The 10,905-nt window shown below is 34.4% G+C and overlaps 1 long non-coding RNA gene across 1 annotated transcript; it reads right to left on the reverse strand.

The window, feature by feature from the left end:
• Positions 1 to 5,938: 5,938 nt before the first annotated feature.
• LOC141901208 (uncharacterized) lies at positions 5,939 to 7,227 on the reverse strand. Its single transcript, XR_012618815.1, has 3 exons — positions 7,150 to 7,227; positions 6,082 to 6,151; positions 5,939 to 6,006 (listed from the first exon to the last, which is right to left on the reverse strand). It is a non-coding gene; the product is annotated as an uncharacterized LOC141901208 (long non-coding RNA).
• Positions 7,228 to 10,905: the final 3,678 nt, after the last annotated feature.

Here is a 10,905-nt window from a genome sequence, read left to right on the forward strand (position 1 = left end):
TGTCGCTCGAGACAATTCATTATTTTGGTTTTATCGCCCGCGAACAATTCATTAGTTTGGTTCTGTCGCCCGCGACAATTCAATATTTTGGTTTTATCACCCGCGACAATATATTAGTTTGGTTTTGTCGCCCGCGACAATTCTTTTTCAGTCCACTTGGGACTTTAGTCCCAGTGGGCTATTGTGTTCACTTTTCGTCCGTCCGTCCGTCCATAGACGGAATCCAGTTATTTTGGGAAGTTTTGAAGATGCTTCAAGGTCATTGGTTTTAGTATGTGGCCATCAGGGGGCGTTGAATAATACAATAACTTAGTATTGCTATATTATATTTGTACCAAGGCATATTTTGTTACCATGATCAATTGCAAAGTTGTAGTTCATGACATCGTCTATGATTGTGGTGAGTTTTTAAGGACATTAGTTATTCCATATAGTTACCAGGGGGCGTTGAATAGTAGAAAAGCTTAGTTTTTCCTTATTAGATTGGTACCTAGGCATAGTTTGTTACCATGATCCATTGCAAAGTTGTAGATCATGACATCGTCTATGATTGTGGTGAGTTTTTAAGGACATTAGTTATTCCATATAGTCACCAGGGGGCGTTGAATAGTAGAATGGCTTAGTATTTCCTTATTAGATTGGTACCTAGGCATATTTTGCTACTATGATCAATTGCAAAGTTGTATTTCATGAAATGTACTACGATTGTGGTGAGATAAATGAAGAAATCCCACACTTCGAATTTGAAATTATACTATCAAATTTATTATTACGAAACCACAACGTTTCGGCTGTTGACTAACAGCCATCATCATCATCATTCCACCTGATTTTGGTCGAACAGTGTGTTAAGGTCGTTTTGGAAATTTACTCGGTCTGGTATATTTTGGATTACTGTGTATGTCATTTGTCAGGACATTAAACAGAAGACGACTTAGGATACTACCTTGCGTGACTCCACTAGTTAGACCGTCTCATTCCAAGATGAGGCGTTCCGTTGATTTCGGTTACAAGTTTCCGTTCAGAGATAACTGCTGAGCCAATTTAACGACCTATCATTGATACTGTTTCCTAATAGCCTGTTTAGTAATGGCTGATGTTGAGCCTTATCAAATGCTTTGTTGAAATCCACCGTTGAACAGGATTCTAAGACTGGGCAGATAACCCGTTATCGCTGCTTTGCAGCTATATTTATTATTATTATTTTTTTCTACACATTTTTTGTCAAAAGTACATAGGCTTTTTTACATTACCGCTGTTGCCGATACAATCCGTCTGATATCATTCAGCTCAGTTCGATCTACAAATACTTCGTGCGAATTTTGAAGAATCAACGTTACAAAAGCACAGTCGGGCCGTAAACATCGAAAATTGAGCCCCATTCAAAGAGCCGACATGTTTTTCTAAGTCGTCTTTCCGAAATCTACCGCACGTTTCTTGTCACGTCGATTATCAATTCAAGCATAAATTAACAAATTTATTACCCAATGATTAAACATTCTGTCGCGGTTTTTAAAAACTAATTGTAACAATAGCCCAATTTCCTCATCAAATCATATTACCGATACACAGGAAATTTACTATTTTAGATTTTAAAAGCACTGTCGAGCCGTAAACATCGACAAATCGACGTGTGTCACTACATCGTCGTTCCAGGGATCAGCTGCGAGTTTCTCCTCATCATGAGAATCAAATCGAGTACAAATTAATTTATAACTACCAGTGATTTGGCTGCGGGCGTCAAGCAGTTAATTTAGCAATACCTATTTTTCTTTACCAAATTAACCGTGTATTTACTAAGATAAATCATAAGTGTACCGGGGAGTCGATATATTTTGTATATTTTGGATTACTGTGTATGTCATTTGTCAGGACATTAAACAGAAGACGACTTAGGATACTACCTTGCGTGACTCCACTAGTTAGACCGTCTCATTCCAAGATGAGGCGTCCCGTTGATTTCGGTTACAAGTTTCCGTTCAGAGATAACTGCTGAGCCATTTGGGCGACCTATCATTGATACTGTTTCCTAATAGCCTCATTAGTAATGGCTGATGTTGAGCCTTATCAAATGCTTTGTTGAAATCCACCGTTGAACAGGATTCTAAGACTGTGCAGAAAACCCGTTATCGCTGCTTTGCAGCTATATTTATTAGGGTTTTCTGACTTTCGTCGAAAACCCTTTTGTAATTCTGTTGATTGTTATTATTATTATTTACATATTTTCCACTTTCTTTTCGCACGTAAAATTCATCTTCTATCAGATTCGACAACTAACTGCTTCTAATTGAAATGTAGAATTCTGATAGTAATATAACACGCATTCGCTCCGCGTAGATTATACCTATGCACTCTCCGTCCTATTTTAAACTTAAAATTACTTACTGAAAGATAACACCGGATGATAGTAGCAATCGCGACTCGCCCTGTCGGGTACTCCCAGTAACGATAAAAATAGCGTCCTGTCCTGTGGCATGGTGGATAAGGTGTTTGACTCCCAACCGAGAGGTCGAGGGTTCGAATCCTAGTGAAACCATGCAATATCACAGGGCAGCGCCGGCGCGCAACAATTGTTTTATTAATGAAACAACATGGTGGATGGTTGAAATCATTTTCGGCTTAAATTTATCGCGAGTTTTAGGACTTTAATGAATTTCACGAAACCATGATTTCTAAAATGAGTCAATTGATTAATTCTATTCGTAAATCAATTTACGTTGGCTACATTTCCTGAAGATTTCGGGGTCAAATCAACGCGATATGGACAGAAATTGTAGGAATTTTCACACGGAATTTTACTACCGCGTTCAGTTGACGACTCGGATCGATGACAACGACAGCGGAGTTTATGTATTTTAAGGTGAGAATCCGTTAACCAGGGAATGTATTAAATGATTTCTTTAATAATATGAGTATGCTAGCGAATGAGTAGGCCTACTCGGTGAAGCAATGATCATTGTTGGCTACTTACTTAATGCCTAGCTTTTTTGGGGGATGCGCCTAGAATAGATTTAGGCCCTAAATATAATGGGTAGAGCCAGTCAGTGGAATGCCTTAATAGCAGCTAGTTATGGCCTGGTTTACACTGAATGTGCATGACAATTTATTTTGATTACTTTGTTTCCAGCTATTATTCGTGGAATGAACTGGGCACTACGGTCTTCAATTCCTTTGCGGATTCTTGCAGGAATATTAAACCACAGTGCGCAAATGTATGTTTCAAATTAGGCTTTTTCGACATTGACAGCCAAAGACGTAACTTAACACGCTAACTTAAGCGCAACTGTCAGATGCTGTAAGTACTTGACGTTTTGCGTATTTATTTTTTTTTGTAATGCAATATTTGGATTAGTAATCAGTCGTGCTAACGTACATGCAGAATTGGATTCATTGTAATTATGGGATGATAATTCATGGGCGTCACGAGTCCTGCGACATACCCTTGATATGAAGCTTTTTTAATGTTAATCATTGACTTGTTTTGGAGTAAACTGAATAGCCCTAAAAATACCAATGCCACGTGGCTTGGTGTCTATGCTCTACGAGACTGTAGTAATAGATTTTCACAACAAACTCATGATTTCAAATAGTCTCCTAAGATATCTATATATTATTTCGCTCCTTACCTAAGTAATTCTTACATTTGATTGCTTAATTACAGATGGAAAGAGGTCAGATGGCATGAAAATCGTCTGTGGCTGACTAATTGGCGCGAGTAACCAAAATGCTTCAATCATCAGGGGTAGACAAATTAGCCGAAGATGAATGAAAACTTCACCTTGATGATCATCAGTTGATTTTGCTATAATTATTTGCCTGAATATATCCTTCATTTCAAAATCTGTCTTCAGTAGGATTTCTTTCAATAAAATATTTTGAAGATTGAATTTGAATTGATCTTAAAACCAGAGAAAGCATTCAGAAATTTAGAAAATCCTTGACTCATAATCAAATTCTGTGAAGTCAGTTAAGATCTTTTTGGTCGAATCAAGCCGAGGGCTCAGGTGACTAAAACTCAATTCCTCACTGTCTTATAATGCCGAGTACGACGGAGTTTACACACTGAAACACGTTGGGCTGTGTAAGTGTTATTTGGATAAGTCCACAATATAATGACCGCCCTGCCCCGCTGCATCTGAGACGTCAACAAGTTAGACTGTATTGCTTCGATGACAAACTGACTCCTACCAGGGGCGGATCCAGACCGTATTAGCCGTATTGCCCAATACGGTCTAGAATTTTTAAGTGCCCTTCGAAATTTCACCGGCAATATTTTTGACGGCATTATTTCAGCAACCGCTAATTCCGTGTCCGTAATCCGGGCATAATTATAAAATTAATCGGTATATACTGCTGCCAAGAAAGTGAGGAGAGATAATCATATTTGTAAAGCCTTTAATCATGATAAATTAAAAAGGGCACTTTCCTTTTGCAAGGGGCACTCATGCTTTAGATGAGGGCACCTTGTCCTTCCTTGCCTTTTCAGGGAGGGCTAAAGGGGCACTCGTACTCTAGAATAGGGCACTATACGCGGAAAATGTTGAAGAAAAGGGCACTTTTTTGCCTAATTTTTAAAATTTTAGGGGCACTTTTGGTTTGGAAGATGGCACACGACATAAGGATAAATGTGAAGACGAGGCAATTTTTGCCGATTGTTAACAATGAAGGGGCACATAGCCGTATTCTGTATAATTGTTAAGGGGCACTTTTAAAGATTATAGGGGCACTAGGCGAAGTTGGCGACAACCATTCTTTCATGGGTTCGCCAGCTTCATTTTTTATCCGCATGTGTTGAAATCTTGTCTCGAATTCGTTTATTCTGGATTGCTCTGCTAGCCTCTAGAAGCCCTCTAAAAGCCTTTAAATGGTACCATATTTTCAATTTTTTTTTTTGGGGGGGGGCCCAAACCCCCCTCTAAGGACTTCGCGCCTTCGGCGCTCGCATTGACCTGGATACTGGGTGTGCCCTAAGATCAGAAAGGTGCCCTTAAATTTCCTTCCAATACTGTCTACCCATCCCCCTGGATCCGCCCCTGCCTACGCAAGATGACCATCCAATTCAAATGTAAATTAAGAAAGAAAACAACAAAACTAGTTGCGTTGATCAACAAAAATAAATCAATAGTTTATTACAATACTTCAATTTCAAAATAAGGATAGGAAAAAGTGAAAAAGTGAACAATAAGTCATGCCATGCGTCTTTAAATATTTCCCAAGAATATGTCTTTGTCTGGCCACCACCTGCCTCGACCTCAGACTTTTTCGAGATTTTCGCTAAAAATACGAAACAAGACAAAATTGATGGATGGGAATCATACATGCTACATTCACTTTTACTGCGAACATTGGAATGAGCTAAAGCAATTTTCTAGGAGGAAAAATTGAGTCAAATGATGTTTCAAAATCTGGACGGGAAAAGTTTTACTGAATTGTATGGCTAATGGCAAATACATGTTTATATTGATAAGGTAAATATCTGTATAAAAGGTTGTATAGCAACTTGAATTGAAGGATTAATGCAATAGGTCTCTTATTCTAAAAGACGAGTGAGCCATACTTACTAGATTGGTCATGTGAATCAACATCAAATTTAGAACTATCATCCATTTTTAGTTTTCAATCAAAGACTAACCTATGAAATAAAGTACATATTTTTCTGATAACAACCTGGAATAAATTAAAATAAATCTGAGGAATTCACCAAATTTCTGTATCGAACCCCTAATAGGGCCTATATAACCTATAGATTGATACTTACATACGACAAATTGACGAAGAAACTTCATTTGACAGTATACAAACTCGCGGACAAACTCCCAAAATGAATCATGTCCTATTCACCTAGAATCAAACAAAATACAACTAAAAAAATTCACAATACAGATTTCGGTTTCGAATCCTTCAAATAGCTGTTTACTTACATGAAACGAATTATCAAACTACTTCTGCCGACAGCATACCAACTCACTGACAAACCCCCGAAATGAAACATGTCATGATAAACATCTGGAATTAAACGTAATAAAGCTACAAAATTTACAAAATGTCGGTTTCGAATCCCTCAAATAGCCTTACACTTACAAATAATGGATTATCAAACAACCATGAACTCCCACAACGCCACATGTCTTTCATAATCTACAGTGAAAACCTGGAATTAAATGAAATAAATCTTAAAATTCCGATTTGAACCCAACGTAGGCCCTCTCTCTACTTGTAGGCCTAGGATCTTGAAATAGGATAAATAATGTTATGATGAAAGAGGCATAATGGTTCGGAAAAAATTGAATTCAATATGGCTCTTGGCCCGGCAAAGTTTGCTTTTGAAATATCCTTGTGATTAGGCCTAGTTACACATTTTAAAAGCAAATTTCATTTTGCATCAAACTAAAAGCGGCTATGTTGAGGAAAAGATTCGTTTGAGTCGTAAAATTTATAGCCTAGAACCAATTTCTTGGTCAAAGCGTGATTCACAATTTTGACTGGGTCTTATTATTTCCACGTGGTAGTGGACAGAAAATTTGAATAGGCCAAAATAATAGAATAATCTTTCTTAGGTTTCATGATAAAGATGCAGCATTCACATAGATTAATGCTTATCTTTTACAATTAGGCTTATGTTTCAAAGGAAAACGCCCACAGTTGGTCGAACAGGGGTTAGGCATTGATGGTAGAGGGGCTGTGTGTGTGCTGAAACCACACGTAAAATCGGAAAATTCGCATTTTCAAAGCTGGAAGATCGTATGGATTAACGAAACAACCGCAATATTTAGGAAATATAGAGTGTTCTGCGATTTTGAAGTCCTCGATCATCAAAATCGGTGAAGGATTTCGTGTCGAACTCAACGTTTTAAATTTCGAAATCGACAAAAACCGGCGTCATAGCATTTTCGGTCCAGGCGATTTCGGCCCTAATTTCGCGTCCAAAGACATATAATTCACGAACTATTCATCGGAAATTAACGGGATTAGTTCCGTTAGAAGCAGGAAGGTATTAGCTTTCATATCATGCCTGGATTATCAAAATTGGATGAAAAATAACGAAATAGTAAGCGACTGAAGTTGAGTAGTTTGTGAGCGTCGTTTGCCCCCTTGTTATTTTATATATACTATATACATTGGATTAACAGATTTTCGTTTTTACATTACCTACAACTCTGATACGAGCCCCTGTGGCTGAGACAGATAAAAATGCACGAGAACGAGTTTGTCGAGTGGAGCTTATTATTCCATCAGGGATAGTGTACTATAGTCATGTTATATATCAAAATGTTCCTTATTAGTTCCGCTGCATCGCTAAAAACTAATTGAGATAGGTTTCCCTGCATTTTTTACATATTACATCACTTAGAACGATAAACGTCCGTCGCCGACTGAAAAATTCACAAAAACTTCCGCATTGAGAGCGCCACCGCACCAATTCAAATTGGATCGGAAACCCTCCAGCGATGCACTCTATGATCTTTAGAACCTGTCTTTGCTGACTGGGAATAAGATATTTCTCAGCGCGAAGGGGGCGGGGCGCAGCGTCACCAGGTCCCGCTCCGCGAGGAAGCTAGATTTTCAAAGAAATGAGTGCACGCGACGGCCGTGACCACTTGTTAGTGACGTCATCAAGAATGATGGCTCCGAGAATCGCCACATCACAGGTTACTGTGAATAAATGGGATTCGACCATTCAAAAGTTCAAAATGTACTTTCTTGTTTTGTAAAACAAGTTTATTCATGTCGTTATATAAAGCATTTTGTTTGAAACATTCTTTAATAATGTTTGTTGAGTTTTAAGCCAATTGTCGTTGTGTAATTCCATACTACTGGTCACTGACATCAAAGTTTTAGTTTCTGTTCACATGTTTCGACTTATAAATATCCAATTTGTATGTTCTATCTTTTAATACAGGCCATGTGATTAATTGCGTATCACTCCATTAGTTTAAGAGAGCACATATTTCGATATTGTTAAATAATTAACTACATTTTTTTCTGTCACACGTTGATTTTTTACCCATCACTTATAAAATTCAAATGTACGTGATGTATTCGGTAAGCTATGTAAGCTTGTTCTTAAAAATACACTATGAATTTTCAATTTGTTCTGAACATAGTAGTTTATTTTTCGTAAATAAAATTTATATTTTAATTAAATAATTTCAAAATCTTTTCTGTGCCCTCTGCAACAGAAAGTTACTAAGGACTATTACATATTCAGATGTACGTTGATAATTGATTTCAATCGTCCCTTCAAATAATTATATGAACATTATTTCGGAAAATGCAGGTGGCGCACAATCATAATACATACAACTCATCAAGCTGACGAGTCGTCTCCCTAACCAATGTTACAGACGGGTAAACAATCTACTCGACTCCACAGACAACTAAACGACCCGAGAGTAATTGGGAAAGTAGGCTTTCAGATCAGAGGACGAGAGGACGAGACACCACTCATCACCACAAATAATTTTTTTTCTAACACTCATCACCACAAGTAATTTTTTTTCCTAATAAATGGGGGAGAATGAACACCAACTAGAAAACAATAATGTCAATAAAAATCAATATTATTGTCAATATTGTAAAAAATACATCGATACATCTAATAAAACACGACATGAAAAAACTGCAAATCATATAAAAAATGTAATAGATTTTGAAACTACAGAAAATTCCAATGAAAGAAAAGAACGATTAGAAAATATGAATGTGAATGAAATAAAATGTGAAGTTTGTGATGAATTTATAACAAAAAGGAATTATAATAGACATCTCGAAACAGAAAAACACCGTCAAAATTTGAGAAATAATGTTTTAGGAATAGATTATTTTGATGATAAACCTCAACAAGTAAAAGAATCAACTTCAAAAACTAAATCCATTTCAAATAAACCTTACATGGAAAATGTTAGAATTTATATTGATTCACTAGAAATAAAAGATACAATTGAAATCTTAGAAACATTACATAGTAAAATTGGTCCTGCAGCTATTATATTTAGATTTTTTAAAGGTACAACAATAGAAGATTATAGTAAATTTAATGAAATAATAGAAAAAATACTAGATTTGATAACAGATGTTGAATATCCAAAAATTAGTATCTCTGGGAAAGTAAGTTTTATAAAGTCAGAAGAAAAAATGAATTATAATATTCAAACACACTCTGAAGAAATAATTTCAAAAACACAAATAAAAGAGAAGTTAGATAAAATATTAAATGAATTTAAACGTCATATTGAAGAAAGATATTTTGAGGGTTCTGGCTTAACATTGAATGAAATTATATATTTAGATTTAAATGTTTATAATACAAAAAGGAATAAAACATCAAAAAGTAATAAAATGTTTAAAAATGATTCAAACTTTACAACAGAAAAGGATATGAAAGCATCAAGTTATATCAAATTACCGTTTACAACAAAAGCAGTAATAAATATTCAAAATGAAGATAATAAATGTTTTCTATGGTCAATTATTAGTTGCTTACATCCAACACAGGAAAATGTTTGTAGAATAACAGATTATCGGAAATATGAAACATTATATAAAATTGATCAATATCCAGTAACTATAAAAATGATACCCAAAATAGAAAAAATTAATAATTTAAAAATAAATGTATTCGAATTAATGCAATTACCAAAGACAAAAGGTGAAAATATTAAAGATTATACATTGGAAGCTTTATATTTAACAGAATATTATGATGATGAAAATGCTATAGATTTGTTATATTACAAAAAAGATGAAAATGAACATTATATGTGGTTAAAACAAATTGATTTATTCTTTAGAACAGAAAGTGATCATCATAATAAAATTTATCTATGTAGAAAATGTTTATCCAAATTTATGACTGAGAATACATTATTAAAACATAAAGAATTATGTGATAATAAAGATTTTTGTAAATTAATAATGCCAACAGAAAAAGATTATAAATTGAAATTTACTAATCATAAATTTAAAAATATTGTTCCATTTGTAATTTATGGGGATTTTGAATCGTTGAATAAAGAATTAACTGATCAAGATAGAAAAGAAATATATAACAAAAAGCAATTATTAAAATCAATGGATAAAGGAAATGAATTAAATGAAGACACAATACAAGACCCACCAATTATAAATACAATTTAAAAAGTTCATCAAAGAGCTGCTGCTTATGGAATTTACATCAAATCAAATTATCCCGAATTATATGAAAGTCAATATATTTCTTTTAGAGGTGAAAATGTAGTTAATGATTTTTGTGATAAAATGATTGAATTAGAAAGTGATTTTACAAAATTATTAAACAAAAATAAAAGAATAGTTATGACAAAAGAAGATGAAATTGATTTTAATTATGCAACTCATTGTTGTTATTGTGAAAAACGTTTTTATTCATTTGATAAAAGAGTTAGAGATCATGATCATTTGAATTCAAAATATCGTGGAGCTGCTCATGAAGATTGCAATTTACAAGCTAAGAAAGTTAATTTCGTACCAATATTATTTCATAATTTATCAGGCTATGATACCCATCTATTTATAAAACAATTATCAGGAAAATTGGGCGCAATTAATCAAGAAATAGAAGAATATAATGCTATGAATGAAGCAAATGTAAGAAAATATGATTTTAAACTATTAGCTAAAACATCTGAAAATTATATTTCATTTCAATTTGGTTGCATTAGATTTTTAGATTCTTATAGATTTCTAGCAAGTTCATTAGATAATTTATCAAAAAGTTTAGTTGATAATGATTTTGTTATAACTCCATATTATTATCCAAATGAACAAGATTTTAAATTATTGAGATATAAAGGCGCAATTCCTTATTCATTTTATAAAACACACGATGATTTTAATGTAACAGAATTATTAAAAGATCAATTTTATGATAAATTAAAAGAGGAGTAT

The sequence above is a fragment of the Tubulanus polymorphus genome, chromosome 3, assembly GCF_964204645.1.
Source record: "Tubulanus polymorphus chromosome 3, tnTubPoly1.2, whole genome shotgun sequence".
Classification (NCBI taxonomy): domain Eukaryota; kingdom Metazoa; phylum Nemertea; class Palaeonemertea; order Tubulaniformes; family Tubulanidae; genus Tubulanus; species Tubulanus polymorphus.